The sequence below is a fragment of the Schistocerca piceifrons genome, chromosome X (genome assembly GCF_021461385.2).
Source record: "Schistocerca piceifrons isolate TAMUIC-IGC-003096 chromosome X, iqSchPice1.1, whole genome shotgun sequence".
NCBI lineage: Eukaryota > Metazoa > Arthropoda > Insecta > Orthoptera > Acrididae > Schistocerca > Schistocerca piceifrons.
In genome coordinates, this window is record NC_060149.1 from 82,355,540 (window position 1) to 82,372,929 (window position 17,390).

General features: G+C 37.9%; 1 protein-coding gene across 2 annotated transcripts in view; it reads left to right on the forward strand.

The window, feature by feature from the left end:
* LOC124721118 (SRSF protein kinase 3-like) overlaps window positions 1-17,390 on the forward strand; it is a 396,756-nt gene that overhangs the window by 240,386 nt on the left and 138,980 nt on the right. The gene's annotated exons all lie outside the window — the stretch shown is intronic.

The following is a 17,390-nucleotide window of genomic DNA, read 5'->3' on the forward strand; positions in this document are numbered from 1 at the left end:
TGAGAGAGAACATAGTTAATGTACGTTTGTTCGTGGGCTGGTGGCTCTTAAGTGTTTGTCTTACCCACCCAAACTCTTTGATGTTTTATTCTAGCCCAACCTACCTTGTTGTTTGCAACATCTTTGCTCGGGATGTGTTTTTGCCAATAAACTAGTTCACTGAATGCGCAGTTGTCTATGGGGTGTTTTGAGTGAAGTAGTGTGAGGGATTGAGAGTATATCAGAGAGAAGCATTGGTCAACTGTGTTTTTACACACACTAGCTAAAATGCCATATGTATACACTAATGAAGAATATGCAGATATAGCGTATGTTTACAGATTCTGCTCTCAAAGAATACTGTTGGCACTTTCGGGCACATCAAATTCCTGATTGTCTGGTATTTATCAGAGTTTTCAGCACATCGCATGAAGCAGGTATTTTTGCATGTTCTCATTTTTGTTCTGAACATATTGTTGAACAGCCAGTGCAAGAACAGTAACATATTGTTGGAATGGTGCAGCATAGTCCTGTTACCAGCACAGGGTGACTTTCTGCATGTATAAATGTCCCACAGACATGTAATGGTGATATTACATGCGGAAAACTTGGACACAATTCACATACAGTGTGTCCACTATCTTCACATCGGTAACAATGCTGCACAGCTGGAATTTTTTTTGTCTGATTAAATGACAGCTACCATTTACTTCCATTAATACTATTCATTGATGATGCCACATTTACGTGGAATGGAATCAACAATGTATGTAATAATCATCGATGATTACTGGAAAATCCACATGTTACAGTGGATACCAATTTCCAAGACAGTTTTTCAATCACCCTTTTGGTTCAGCATGATCAGTAACTCCTTGACAGGTCTAGTCATTTTAGACCAGCAAATGTGGAGAGAGAATTATTTTGGAAAATTCGTTTGCTGAACACTTCGAGGATGTTCCTTTGGCCACGTTGACTGCAATGTACTTCCAGCATTGACATAGCCCCTCTGCACTTATCCTAGTGCTGGATTGGTCATTGTAGTACAATTAATTGTCCACCAAGATTGCCAGACCTTACACAATTAGATCTGTTTATGGGATTGGATTATGTCTGAGGTGTACAAACTAAAAGTGAATACATGAGATGAACTGCTTGGTTGCATTGTGGATGCTGCTGTCCTCATTAGGAAACACATAGAGGTACTGAGACAAACAACACAACATGTTCTCCTAAGAGTGCACAAATGCATCAGAGTTGACATTGGGTTGTTTTATCGTTTATTGTGAACTGTACAACAGCTGTAATCTGATGTGTAGTAGTGATTACAGTTGACTGTGTTAAAAATGCGTGTTTTTCAATTGATGCTTTGAAAAATATGTTTTGTAATGTTTACTATCTGTTGTACATGTGTAAACCTGACAACGTACTGAATAATACAGAAAACTACTGGCAATGTACATGAAATGTGCCATATCTCCGAAACCATTCAGAATAGGGGATATGTCCATATGAAGGTTTTTTGTTTCAAATGCTCATTCCTGTCATATCCCTGAAGATTGACCATTCCTCCTTGGCCATCTTGTATGAAAATCCTGTGGTGTTACATAAATAATCAAATGTAATTGCCGTTTGTAGAGAGTTCATGTGGTTCTTTTATTTACTTATTTATTTTTGAATGTGCATTTAGTGTGGAGCAGTAGGTCTTTCCACCAAAAACAAAAATTATAATTGGGCTCCTTAAGTAAATGACAAATCTTATGTTTTGGTAAACAGAATTGCCTTCTTGGGAAAGGAAGAGGAAGATGTAGAAAATGTAGAGAGGAAGTGAAAGTAATATGTCAGTATGTATGAATAAAGACTATCCGGGTGTGTTACTGATGAAAAGCTCTCAGGTTTGCAGCCAGTGTGATGACTACAACAATTCACAAAATGGTTGTGGTATCTCAGCATTGCCACCCAGCTGGAAGCTTTAGAGCATTTCGTTATATGTGGGTGTGGTATATTGAGAGAACAGAGGGGAGAAGTAATTGTACGCAGGCAAAATTTTAATGTCAGTGTCATTTGAATATGTAATTCAGTAATTTATTTGGTCATAATGAATTATTTTTGTATGTGGATTATTCACATAAGGAAAAGTGGAATGTGGTTGACAGCTGAAAGTCTGGAATGTGGCTAGGAGGGAGATTTCCTATGTCCAGTTAATAGCATCCCACCTTTTCCCTTGTGTTACCTGATGTAGCCCCCCCATCACCAACAAGTGGAGTAGTGCAGTGATTAGCACACTGGACTCACATTCGGGAGGACGATGGTTCAATCCCGCATCCGGCCATCCTGATTTAGGTTTTCCGTGATTTCCCTAAATTGCTCCAGGCAAATGCCGGGATGTTTCCTTTGAAAGGGCACGGCTGACTTCCTTCCCTGTCCTTCCCTAATCCGATGAGACTGATGACCTCGCTGTCTGGTCTCCTCCCCCAAAGAACCCAACCCCCATAAATCACTGAAGGCAAATGCCGGGATAGTTCCTTTGAAATGGCATGGCTGCTTTCCTTCTCCATCCATCCCTAATTGGAGCTTGTGCTCTGTCTCTAATAACCTTGATGTTGATGGGACAATAAACACTAATCTCCTCCTCCTCCTCCTCCCCCCCCCCCCCTCCCCCATCACAGGAAGATAAGGGACATTCTGGAGCTTCACGAAAACACACTGCTGACAAAGGGATAATGTATCTTAGATGGGAGTGGAACCCTATAAATTGGAGACACTTTATGTAGGCTGTTGTGAAAGGTTTTGTGGGACTAGGGTTGGTTTTAGTTTTACATGGGAAAGCACCTTATATGGAAACATTTTAATGAGGTTTTACTGTTTTACTGTCTGCCACAATAAACCTATATGTGCAGTAATTCTCACATCTGGACACTAAAATCATTTTATTGGTATACTTTGTCATTCTTCGTATTACACTACAGTAGCAGGATGTATACGACCAGGGACAACTGGGAGATCCGGGGAAAACCTGGGAATTTTTTCATCCGAGAGAAAACCGGAAAAAACTTGGGAATTTTTTAGAATTCCGGGAATTCTTCTTTGTTTTAGTTTTCAGTTTAATTTTTGTAATGTTGGCTGGTAAGAACCAATGCTCTAACAAAGGATATTACTGTATCTCGCTACTGCAGAATAATACTGCAGCAATAACACGTGAACGAGAGAAAAACACAAAAATAAAACATCAGTTGCAAAGGAAATGCACTACGTACAACGACAAAACACAGTGCTCATACAAGTGTCTGCCAACAGCAAAATTTCTCAAAGGCTTTAGGAAGGTTATGCAATGCTTCATAACAACAAATTGCCTCTGATAACCGTGACGTCATAACTGTTAACATTAGATTCATTCGAGCAGTTGTGAGCGGGCTCATGTGCAGTTGAGTCGTGTATGAGTAGTACCTTCTCCTGCATCTGGCTACAGAAGTGTGACTGTTAGGTGTATAAGCAGTAGCAGCAAACGGCCAGATGCTACCCGGAAAAATTTTGCTGGGGCACCCAAGCTGCCAGCTTCATGCATGCACAACAGGCCTGGATCTAGGAGCGAGCAGGTGGAAGGAGAGGGGGTAAACCAGTGATGTCGGCCCCCAGCGGCAGTTTCAGGGGCCGAGGGTGCCAAACTCATATTCTTGAGAAAAAAGCCTTGTTTCACAAAGCGCCTAGCGTCCAGCGCACTGTGATCTATCGATTATTCATATGATTTTGAAACGCATCCCAGTTCATTTTTTAACATTTTTAACACATTCTAAGTTGATTTCTGAATGAATCATAAGTTGATTTTTCAATTCGTGCGTAGTGTATGTGATGTCTCTGCCAGAGGAATCCCGGTCACATCTAGAAATAAACTTTCCTGCTAGCTACGCTTGCGAATGATCAGCTTTGTTGTAACTACTATCGATATCCGTAGATTCAGACTACCAGAGTGAAAATAAACGACAAACAGGAATAACAGATATGAAAAATTACTTTCCGGGTGTATCCAAGAAAATGAAATTTTGACAGAAAAGTTTTGGCCAGATTTCTACACTAGTAAGGGCCAGGTTTACAGTCCCCGGCTAGCAGCCGCTTAAGTTCAATTCTGGGAGTAGTGTAGGGAACGCATTGTACGAACACGTAATAACGCCTAACCCGAGAATAAATGTGGTATAACTAAACTGCTGATTGTGGCAGAGTTAGTGAAGTTAACCAGAGAATGAGACTTTACACTGGCAGTAATAGTTACAGAATTAGTGATGATTAGATTGTTTGTTAGAACGGAGGAGGAGGAGAAGAAACGGGGACACCACACAGATTATGGAAGTATATGACGATTCCAAATGTATACAAAAACTTCGTACTACTGCTTTTCGATCTCATGCTTGAGAAGCTGAAGCGTATGAATGAAATGTGGAACTATTTTCTAACATAAAGCTTTTTGCTTTTAGTAGGCCTAATAGGCATTTGATATTGGTACTTCGTGAATTATATTCTGTCGTGCTATAAAAATGACCATTTCTGTCTGAACAGTCTTGTTTATTTGACGTGTGTTGCAAATCCTGCAATATTAGACAGGCCTGTTTCGTTTCATCTAGCAGGCAGTGACAAAATAGATGTAATAAGATAGAAAAATCACACCATTCATGGGTACTAATTGTATTAACAGCTTTTTCAGTATTAGACAATGACATTTCAATTTTTCATGTAGCATAACATTTGATGAACTTTGATGAGGTAATAGATTCTTTTGCAGAAAGGAAAGCACGCCATGTAAAGCTGTAGCAAGATTAGAGAGAAAAAAAATACTAGGACCTAAGGATTAAAGAAATGTGTACTGTCTTGCTTGTCTCTTGTCTTTATGGTTTTATGTATCCTATATTTCCTTTTATGTCTCAGAAAACAGCAAGTTATTTGCTAATATGCAATAAAGAGTGCAAATTTTCTAAAGAGTTCTTGTTCTTCCGGTTACAAGTAACCTCATCCAGTATAAATTGCAAGGTTTTTTTTAAAAAAAGTGGCAGAATGTCAAACTGGCCGACGGACCGTGAGAGGCACCACAGCACATTTTAATTTCCACTGTTGTGAATATTGTTTGATGGCATCCATTACAAAATATACACATTTGAGTTCCACAGAATGAAATACAGTGACGTGCGATAGAAGAATGCCACTACATGTGTGTTTTATGTATCAGACTGTTCAGAAAGATGTGCCCTACAAAGTGAATATTTTTTTAAGTCAATTTTTTAAATTTTTGGCATCCTATCTCAAACATTTGGGGGGGGGGGGGGGGTTGGAAATATCGTAGATCTGAGGCAGGTGTGCAGAGCAGTCTGAGTTGCAGTGGGGACGTGGGTAGTCTCCACGTCACCCATGTTTACGTTTAGTGATTTTGCTGTTTCCTCTTCATTTACTGGCCATCAAGAGAATTAAAATATATTTACATAACTATGGAGGTCTAAAATGTTATTAGTTTCGAATCTTATTTTATTTCTGCCTTTCTGACAGTCAAGCATTAATCACTGTACAGAATGATGAAGCTATTTTTGTTGGTTTGCTAAAGAAATTTGGCTTATATTAATCTTTTCCATTGAGGCAGTAAATTTATTTGAAACGAAGTGTTTAATTCCATGCTATACATTAGTTTCAACTGTTCACTGCATTTCAAGTGCACATTTTCATTTTCTAGCACGTATGGCATTATCCCATAATAAAGAACCAAACATGCGATAATACATTACTGGTACTACAAGAAAATTTACATCCTGAAAACCACACTGAAAAGCATAATATCAGGTCGTGGCCTACTTCATTGGGAATCTAGACACGCGAATGTGCACTATAAACCTAATTATGCATTTTAGTATGCTTCATGAAATTCCAGTGCTCTTGGAGTATCCTCTGATGTCTTATTTCTTTTATGACATAATGTAAGATCCTTTAATGTTGTACACATACGGACATACGGGCTTCTTATGTCATCGTAGCTGCGCAAGCGTGGTGACGCCTGTTATCTGGCGCTGTCTGGCAACTGCTGAAACAAACCTATTTCTAAAAAGTCACGGGAAAATATTGTGAATGGTTGTTTGAAAAGTATTAAGCATAGTTTACATGACGACATTGGGTTGAGCCACTCGTTGCGTGGAATAAGTTGCACTAAAATGGTTTCATATTTTACTGTAGACACGGCGACTCCAGTGTACAGTTCAGTTTCTCCGTTTTGGGGGTCCATGAGTCGTGTTTGAAATGAAAGTTTTGCAGCTGCACATCACATGAGTTGTGATGGAGCTAAAGCTTGTTGCGCAGAATCGTCACGTAAGAAAAAATGAGAAACGTGTTTAGATTCGTGACTGGATGATGAAAAGACATCAGCCTGGTTGCTCAGCAACCTTGCTGGAATAATTTATAATGGAAGACCCAAGAAGTTCTTTCAGTTATCTTAGAATGTCACCGAAACTGTTCACATTTCTTCTAAATAGAGTTAATTTTGTGATAAGGGAAATATACTGTAATGCATGAAGCACAGTCGCCAGAACCGAAATTATGTATCACATTGCATGCATTACAATCGAGAATACTCGGCATGCTAGAAGATGCAGTTTTAGTTGGTGCTGATGCTTTATCATTAACACTAATAATTATTAACATAACAGTAATAATTATTAGCATTAACAGCAATAATTATTCGAAGCAGACCACATTAAGAAGAGAATGGTTTGGAAATTACTGTCTTGAAGATAGATCTGTAGTGGCAATACTTCTAAATTCAAACATATGTGAATGGGGAGCACTGCTGCGACATTTTAAATAGATGGATATTGAATAAAGAATGCAGCTTCTTGATTTGTGTAGCCTTCCCTCCTGTCAACAATATTCCTTAAAAAAGAGTCGGCCAACTGGAATGATGGGATTTTAGTCTTGTAGACGAGAGCATTTCCACAGGCAGAATTGTACTTGGTTGTATTTTTCTTAATTCAGTTGTATATGTGCTCCTAATTCAAAAAATTCTGCCCTGCAGCTAAGATATTGTGAAACTATCTATGTTCTGATCGGACATGACGGTGTCAGGAGCAGCAATATGTTGCTTGTATTTTTGTAATCAGCATCACTGAAATCTCATAAACACATATACAAAGCATAGATATCCGAAAAGCAAACATTATTCTCTGTTCCTAACTTCATATTTCTGTTTGTCCTCACTCTATGAACACGTGTAACCTCAAAACTCGTGCAACTAGAATCACCACAGTTTGAACACGCTGAAAGTGTTTAGTTTCACCAACGAATTGGGCAAACACGCGGCGCGCATGCGCAGTGGCCAGTAGCGCAGTTGCCTGCAACCTAGTCTCGTCATGTAAACTAGGCTTTACTTCCAAAGTAAATTTCCTTTTACGCAAGATGAACTATGTGTGAGAATGTACGATGAATTTCTTAAATCGCAGAGCATTTGACTCCTATTTAAAAACTAACTCTTTGAGGACGAGCCATTTAGAAGAATTTCGAGTGCAGAACATTTTACTGGCACATTTGTGTGATGTATATTAAAGTGTGACACGCGCAAAAAAAAGATCAACATTATATGTGCAAGCTTAGCTTCTCTTGCAGCTTGCGGAGCGAGCGTGGTAATTACAACGATAAATAATCACTCGTACTCCCGTCACTTACTATGACTACTTTTATTCCCGCAGCGTATACACAATATGTGTAGGAGATAGCGTTTACTACACAGAACTGATCTGGCAAAGATGCAGTTGTTCTTGCTGTGGTAGGGTAGCGATGTTATTGGAGGGTGAGCCAGTGGTTCTACGTCCCCACAAATCTTCGAGACCAAATTATATGTGAAAGCTATGCTTTTCTTGTAGCAACACTATGTATATAAATTTAAACCATTAACTTTTCCTATTTGTGTGCTACTTACCAGCTATTGGCTGACTACATCACGTGTCGTATACTCCGAATATCTACTGTCATCATAAGGCGAGATCACGTGACACGAGCTGTGACTGGCTTTCAAAAGCACATCGCAATCTCGATTTCAATGCTTCAGAAAGCAACAATTGGTGTTTGGTGGAATTCACAGTTATACTTTCGTTATACAAAAATATACAGCGTACATGTTGCTGCACATCAAAGATCTTTCCAAAATGCGTTTAATTTTTTCCTTTGAGTTTCATTTTTTAAAGTGCCGAGAAATTCTACGCCGGTGTATAAAACCATAGCCATCCAATGGATTGATAACTTTTGCAGTTCTGATAGAAAGTTTACTGGCACTTAGACATGGAAAAAGTGTATTTTCATCCGGGAGAAGATTTATTTTTAACTGGGAAATCTTGGAAAAATCCGGTTGCTCTTGTTTTCCTTGTCCACATATACACCGTGAGTAGTGTAAGACGTATGCGAGCAGGTAAAACTTTGGAACCTTCTTTTTTTATTGTACCAGAGAAAACATCATTGGTGAAAATGTGTATAATATGTTTGATTCTGGCATTTGCCTTACAGCTGAGGAAAATATTCATAAAAACATTGCATAGTACTAATAAAGAAGTGGGGAAAAGGGGGTTGGGGGCCTGGAACTATTTTCCTCGTCAAATATTCGTCATGCCGGTATTCTCATTACCTCAGTTCCTGTCTGAATGAGAAAAAGTGGGTGCTTGTGCAGAGCAGTGTTACTTTAGGTGAACAATAGAAGATAGGGGCTGCTCTGTTCAACAGTGGGTATGTACCAAAATTTGAACAGATGGGAAACTGCAAGGTTGACAACTTAGGCAATTTCAATTGTAAAAATCGTGTATCTACATGAGAGACTAATTTCTACCCACTACAGTCATTTATAATGACCGTTGTCAGCAGGATGTTAAATTTCAATCTTTCTGCCCTTCCTTCCATCTACCTACAGCTAACAAATTTGGGAAGGGTAGTTAGATGTAGCTACACTTGCCAGATACTTAAGTGGTGGAGTATGAGGCAGACATTCATCTCTGGTCTCATCTGACTAAATATTTAGGGTAGATCTCAAAGTCCTCATCCTTTTGTCTCCAATTACTGTCAGAGTTGCACAAGATTACCCCTGGAGATACCCCTGACTTGCTTTTGATGGGTCCTTAAAAACTGATCTTGCTTCCTTTTCCAGTTCTTCTTAATACCCAGAGCTGATAGTTCCAATCTGTGGGCCTAACTCTCACAAATTCTTTATCTAGAATGAACTGTTCTAATGAATATAGGCTGTTAGTAGTTAGTGCGAAGGAAGTTCATCTTTACGTGTGGGGTAATGTTTTAGTGACCAAAGAGTTCATAAGCTGCACGTGCCCTTGGATAGTGATAGTAGGCTTATGTTTTAGGAAGTTCAGCCAGCCATCAATAGCTTAGAATTGGGTAAAATCAGTGCTCCTGAGCAGGTCATGAATAAGTGCTGCAAGTTCACTATTACCACAAGCACTGCACCTGCTTCAGTGACTGCCCATTGTGTACTAAAGCAGACCATAAATGCACAGTGGGACTCTTGTTTCAGCTGTCCAGTTCATAAAGGTGACAGAAATTTCCACAAAAATCAGAAAAAAAGTGTTCTCATTTTTTGTGTGTGTGTGTGTGTGGGGGGGGGGGGGGGGGGTTACAAATACATAAATACTCAAGAGAGACTGTTCTCTAACTCATTCATGTCCTGAAGTTATTGTAAATCTTACTGATATGTAATAATGTTGCAGAATGTAGTTTTTGCTATAAAGTAGGATAGAGAATCACATTACATTCAAAATTTTCGAGTGACTCTTACTTGAAATCTGTAATCTGTATAGTTACTCTGAAATGGAACTGCTTTAGATGCACTATTGATTGTTTCAATAAAATCATCTCATGAGCAATATCCTGTCATTTGGCTGGAGGCAATAATTATTTTTCTATTGAAGCGAAGCTAGGATCTTAGTGTAAAAACTTCCACTCTGACCAGCTGCATGGGAAAGACTAGCAGACCGAATTATAGATTTAGAACACTTAAAATGCCATTAAGCAGATATGAAACCAAGGTGGAGAGAGAACACTCTACTGAGTACCAGGACTCATTGGGCTACTGGGAAATCATCCAGCTGATGAAACAGCCAAAGTAGAAGGATTGATCATATGTCAGGGCAAGAACAAGCTTTCACAAGTAGCGAACAAGAGTCAAATGGGCAAACCAGCGGTGGTGAACTTCTTGTAAGTAAGTAAATAAGTAAGTAAGTAACTAAATAAATAAATAATATTTGCAAGAGTAAGTGTAATAAATTACCCATCAACAGACAATTTCTTCCTCTGATCCGTTGGCAATGTCATCAGCCAAGTTGTCGAGTGTGACTTTCAGTCAAATATATTGGAATTAGGTCAGTTTTATTTGCGTAAACAAGATGACGACCCTCAACATATGTGGGGATTTGTTCTCTATGTCAAATGGCATTATAAAATTGGTGAAATGTTCGCCACCCTCTTTATTTAAAATTGGCTCATGCAAGTCGCACGTCAATCGTGTTGAACCATAAAATCACACGATCTGTCAAATTCATGAATAGTAATACAAAAGAGTAATTCTTCCACATCAGCAACCTTCATCAGGCACACACAAAACATCAAACAAGGCATATGTAGTTGGGACCTCTCATGAGTAGCCAGCATGCATGTAGCATAGAATATAACACTGCAAATGATATAAATCATGACACACACAAATAATTTTATGATAACAGACAACAATAATTACAGTGATTACAGTACAGTCATAAGTAACATTTGTACAAAAATCACAATCATAAAAAATTTTACAATTTATATATGGACAGCACAATGTACTATCTGTTTAACAGGCATTATGTGATGACAACATGAAAAAACAGCAACCTGTGACAAAAGTCTTTGAAATATAATTAAAACAAAAGTGCCAAATTCTGAGTACAGCGAGTATATGTCCCAAGAAGGTGACTCGAGAACAAATGATAAAGATTAATGTTCCTAATATATTACTGAGAAGCTACATCAACTTGACCATAAGAAGAAACTAACCAGGGTTAAACAATACAGGGTACACAATGTTAAAATTCAATAGCTTAAAAAGGGGTACCTCGGAGAAAGTGTACACAAGACCCGCCAATTAAAGCATTACTTCATGTCCATATGTGAGGCTAAAATAGTATAGCACATGACCTCTAGTTTACAGTCAAACATGAATTATATGGTATACATTTCTGAAGAGGGACCAGTTCACAATGTCAAAATGTGAGAGATTACTAGGGAACAGCAGACAAACAGCAAATGAGCTTATAAAAGTTATAAAAAAACACGGAAGTTAAGGTCATCTGGTTTAGGTACATGAACATTGTACTGACTGGAGTAAAGTGTATGACAAGGAAAAGGATAACTGAAGTAGTGGATTTTTTTGGGAAGTGGCTTTAAATTAAAAAATATAAAATAAATTTCAATCATAACAACTCGTTAATGCTCTTAAATAGCTAATAGACAGTGTTCTGCAATGATAATGATGGGAAACCATCACAGCTGAGACAAAAATACCTTACTGCAGTAAACCATACAACCATCATAAAGCAATCCTCTTAAGCAGTATAAGTGTAACATCTAATATTTTCCCAAAGGGGTATGAAGGGGTAATATAACTTATCAATGTGAACCATATATAATGGTATCAGAATAATATATAACAAAAAAATTATCAAGAAAACAGAGTTACCATGCATACATGATAACACACAAACTTGAATAATCGCAAAGTAATCCTGTTAAATACACTCATGTTCAAAAAAACAGAACACTTTGAATGACTATAGATAGGGCGTTCATATTCACAGGGCATATGCATTAGTATGTTCTGCACAAATGATCAGCATTTCAGTCACCTCAGTTCAGCATGTGTCCTGTAGCCTAGTAGGCACACGGTCCACTATTGTCTCCGATGACTTTTCCGTGTGTGATAGAATCGATGTGTATAAGGCACAAATGGCGTCCTGTGGTGTAATCAACTATGCTGCATTCACCTGCTTTGAAAGTTCATCTGTGGTTGTAGGCATTGGGTCACAGTGCTGTATCTGTCTTGTCACCATATCTTACACATTTTCGATTGGCAAGAAGTCTGGTGATCTCGCTGGCCAGGTCAAAAGGCTGACTTCTTTTAACATCAGGAAGGCATGTGTTTGTGCAGCAACATGTGGCTGCTCATTGACTTGCTGAAAAATGGAACCTGGGGTGTTGTGCAGGAAGGGTATGGCTACGGGTAACAGGATGTCATTCACATAGGTCACACTGGTCACATTTCCCTGGACAGGCACCAGATGTGATTTGTGGTTATACCCAATTGTGCTCCACACCATAAGACCATGAGTTGGCACTGTATATCTTATGTGAATGCAGTCATTGTGATGCTGCTATCCCTGCAAGCAGCGAACAAAAATGCGGCCATCATTTTCAAATGAACAGAACCCAGATTCGTCCAAAAACATTATCAGATGCCATTCCTGTCCCCAGTGGTGCCGTTCCATACACCATTGCCATCTAACATGTTTCTGCATATTTGTGGATGATGCACACACAACCCATGCCATGATAAATGGTGACTGAATGCCACCCCTGGTATTGCACGATGTGTTACACTGTTCCAGTGTTGTGCCATAGCTGAGGACGACACAGATCTGTCCTGCAATTCCATTTGGATGAGTTGTTGATCTCCTCAGGCGGTTGTCTGTAAGGTGTGACCTGATCCATCTTGTCGTGTTCTACAGCCTTCCATGAACCATTCTGCATTCACCCATTACACTGCAGAAAAGCTTCATCCCACACAAGCAGCAATTTACTGAATGGATGCATCACATTCTCTCATGCCAATAATGCGCCCTCTCCCAAACACTCTGATTTGGTGTTATGGTATCCTGCACTTCTGCTGAAGTTTCCCTCATCCATTGCCTTCAGTTCATAGCGATAACAAGAGTTGCAGGCACATTTTACCAGTAGGTGGTGTTGCGCCACGGTACCAATGTTGATCTTGGACCCACAGGTAAACATGGTTCAAACGCTAATTGTTTCTGCAGAACATACTAATGTACATGGATCTGTGAATATGTTCAAGATGTTCTGGTTTTTTTTCCTGAACATGAGTGTAGTATAATCCAAAACATCACATTTTTCCAGTGGGGACAGAAGGGGTAACATACCTAATGAATGTGAACCATATACGAGGGCTATCCACAAAGTACATTATGTTTTTGAATTAAAAATAAATAAAGTAATGGAATTTTTTTTTATTATATACAGATGAAAGCCACACTTAAATACTACTTTTCTACATAGTTGCCATTTAAATTAAGGCACTTATCGTAGCGATGAACGAGCTTGGAAATTCCTTCGTCGTAAAATTCGGCAACCTGCGGCTTCAACCACGTGGTTAATCAGTAACCCGGTAGAAATATGATTTTTGTGGATTTTCTGGAAAGAGGCACTTCAATAAACTCTCAACGTTATTGCCAAACTTTGCACAACCTCAGAAGAGCAATACAAAACAAGCACAGGGGAAAGTTGGGCTCAAAGATATTGCTGATTCATGACAACACCCTGGCCCATACGGCAAATGCCACTCATGAAGTTCTCGAATCTTTTAAGTGGGAGATGTTTCCTCATCCGCCGTACAGTCCCGATCTGGCACCGAGCGACTTCCACTTATTCCCAGCAATGAAGAAGTGGTTGGCTATGCAGCGTTTTGATGACGACGCACAGCTTCAAGAAGAGGTAACCACGTGGTTGAAGGCACAGGCGGCTGAATTTTACGACGAAGGAATTTCCAAGCTCGTCCATCGCTACGATAAGTGCCTTAATTTAAATGGCAACTATGTAGAAAAGTAGTATTGAAGTGTGGCTTTCATCTGTATATAATAAAAAAAATTTCCAATACTTTATTTATTTTTAATTCCAAAACGTAATGTACTTTGTGGATAGCCCTCGTATAATAGCATCGGAGTAAAACGTATAAATAAATTGATAAACAAAATGCGTAGAGGGTAATCCATTCATGGTAATGGACCAACCTGAATAACAGAAAGGCCAAAAAGTAAACCAATATAAAAACATAGGTAAAAATGACAAGTAGAATTATCTTAAAACATGCACCACCTACAGTATAAGCAAGCTGAAGTAAGGAAGCTGAGACATGAGGAAACTTTTGTTGTTGTGGCGGTGGGGTAGGGTGGGGGGTTTTAAAGTGTTTGAGTGAGGAGCGGGTAGAGATTGTGGAGGAGGGGGGTGAGGGAAGTAGTTTGAGGACAGTGAAGAGGAGCAGATAGCTCTGTAATGGATATGTTGATTGGAAAAGAACTAGATCATAATGATACAATTTTTTTAAACACAGTCTTGATGAAAGACTTGTCAATGTAGCCAAGCACTGATGCAGAGTAAAAACTTTTTTATGTAACTTACCACATCCATTTATTACCTATGAGGGCCTAGTCAGCAATATACTAAAGATTATGACGTACCTAAAAGCTACTGAAAAGAACAGTGTCATAGCATTTGTACAACTTCAACAAAATCATTTAAACAATTCTTATATTTCAAATTAGCCTGCTCGTTGAAGATCATATCTGTCTGTATGACCGCATTAAAAAATGTTTGAGTCTCTTCTAGCAGATTCATGCCTATTGGTTAGTTACATTTGTGTAACATTTCCATTTGATCATTTACATTACTCAGAAAATGTTTGAGTTTTTAAATGTGCAACAAGAGCAGATGGACTACTTGGATGGGAATCCTATCTAAATGTTGTTCTGTGTTTTCTTCCAGTCTGACCTTTGTAAAGTCTTTCACACTGCAAGCATTTAATTTTGTATACTCTGGACTGGTGATGTATGGATTATTTCTCTAAACTGTGTTGTAATTTCATGCCAACTTCCTCACTAGCCCGAAAAGGGACTGTTACATTACTCTTTCTAAACAATTGTTTAATTTTCTCTGAAATACTGCTGTGAGATGCAAGCAGCACATGCTTAGTTTCCACCCTGCTATTTGTTTTAAGGGAAGTAATTTTTTGTCAGGTGATCTTTTCTTTAGTTTCGTTATTATACAACCTGTCTGGAACTGATGAGTTGTAACCATTCTGTATTCCTATGTACTATAATGTATCAAGTTCAGTGTCAGTGTTGTCATTTGACAAAGGCAATGTAACTATTCTATTCAGTATTGAATTGAAAAAAGCATGTTTATGGATAATTGGGTGGGAAAGAATTTTATACATAACTGTATCAACAGTTGTAGGTTTTCTGAAAGTGTTAAATTGATCTCTACCTTCATGTTTAGAAACCCATAGATCAAGAAAGTTAAGACTTCGATTATCTTCTATTTCAACAGTGAATTTAATACAAGAGTGATGGTAACCGAACACGTGGTGTACACTGTGTGTCATTTAAGCTTCAGTTTAAAAGAATCAATGTGTCATAAACATACCTTTTCTAACATACAGTTTTACTGACAATTTCAGATTTGCTATTTAATACTTCATGCCAAATATTATCCATGAATATACTGGCAAGAGTGTTAGTCAGACAGCATTGCATTGGCTAATCCATTGGGATGTTTATAAAAATCACCATTACAAGAAAAATAATTCTGGGATAAAACCAATGTGAGTGAATCAACCAGCTCCATAACATCAGGAATATACAATCTTTTGTGCTGTATGAGATTTTTTCTAACAAGCTTGATAGATTCTGTGACAAGAACATTAGTACAAAGGTTCACTACATCCAATGACCAATGCACAGCATTCTTTGGGATCTGAACGTCTTTGACAGAAGAGACTAAATTCATCAGAATTATTAATCAAGTGATTGCCATGAAAAACATAGTTCTTTGTGCTAGTATGATTAATTTTTTGACACACTAGGTAGCCTGGAGTATCTAAATAGTACAAGATATGTCAAAATGGAAGTTGCTTTACGAATCTCTGGCTGAGTTCTAAGTTCACACACAATCTTTCTTTTGAAAATTACTAAGCAGAAACTGGGGTTTAAAGACCCGTACCTCAAGATCCTATTGAAAAACTTCCGAATGATCATTCTGTAATTTCCTTGGCTTGAAAAAATTTTAATGTCTTCTTAACATATTCATGATTACTCATTAGAAGAATACAATAATCTTTGTCTGCTTTTAATGTAATACTCTGCTGTGTAATAAGTTTCTCATTAAAACTGTTAATCATAGAATTCTTATAGTTATTAGTCTAATGTGACACTTCAACCTTTTGGATGTGCTGTTCCACTAATGTAGCTACTTTGCAAGATACCATGTGTTTTGTGACTATATCAGTCAGTCAACAGCTAATTTGGCAATGGCAAATAACAATTTTACAGTTGTATAATTTGTTTTTGGGCACAGATTGTATTTTATATCTTTTTCTAATTCTTTCATTTCTTCACCAGAGAAGCTAATGTCAGTTAAATTGACAACTTTATTATAGAAATGAAACTCAGAAGCTACACTGTACATGTTTGTCTTTTGTTCATTGGATGTGGTGAAACTTTATTCTAATGTTGTTGTCACAGAACCTCTTGTGATCATTAGAAAAAAATCTCATACAGCACAAAAGATTGTATATTCCTGAAGTTATGAAGCTGGTTGATTAACTCACATTGGTTTTGCCCAGAATTATTATTCCTGTAATGGTGATTTTTATAAACACCCCAATGAATTTGCCATGTGATGCTGTCTGGCTAGCATGCCTGCCAGCATGTTCATGGATAATATTTGGCATGAAATCTTAAATAACAAATCTGAAATTGTCATTAAAACTGTATGTTAGAAAAGGTATGCTTATGACACATTGATTCTTTTAAATTGAAGGTAAAATGACATACACAGTGTACACCACATGTTTAATTGCTATAACTCTTTTATGAAATTCACTGTTGAAATAGAAGATAATGGAGGTCTTAACTTTCTTGATGTAAGGGTTTCTAAACATGAAGGTAGAAACCACTTTAATACTTTCAAAAAACCTACAACTCTTGATATAGTTATATATAAAATTCTCCCCCACCCAATTATCCGTAAAGATGTATTTTTCCATTCAATACTGAATAGAATATTTAGATTGCCTTTGCCAAATGACTACATTGATGGTGCACTTGATATATTACAGTACATAGCAATACAGAATGGGTACACATCATCAATTCCAGACAGGTTGTATAACAATAAAATTAAAGAAAAGACACCAGACAAGAAATAACTTACCTTAAAATAAATAGCATGGTGAAAACTAACCATGTGGTGCTTCCATTTTATGGCAGTATTTCAGAGAAAATTAGACAATTGTTTAGAAGGAGTAATGTAACGGTCCCTTTTCAGGCTAGTGAGGAAGCTGACATGAAATTACA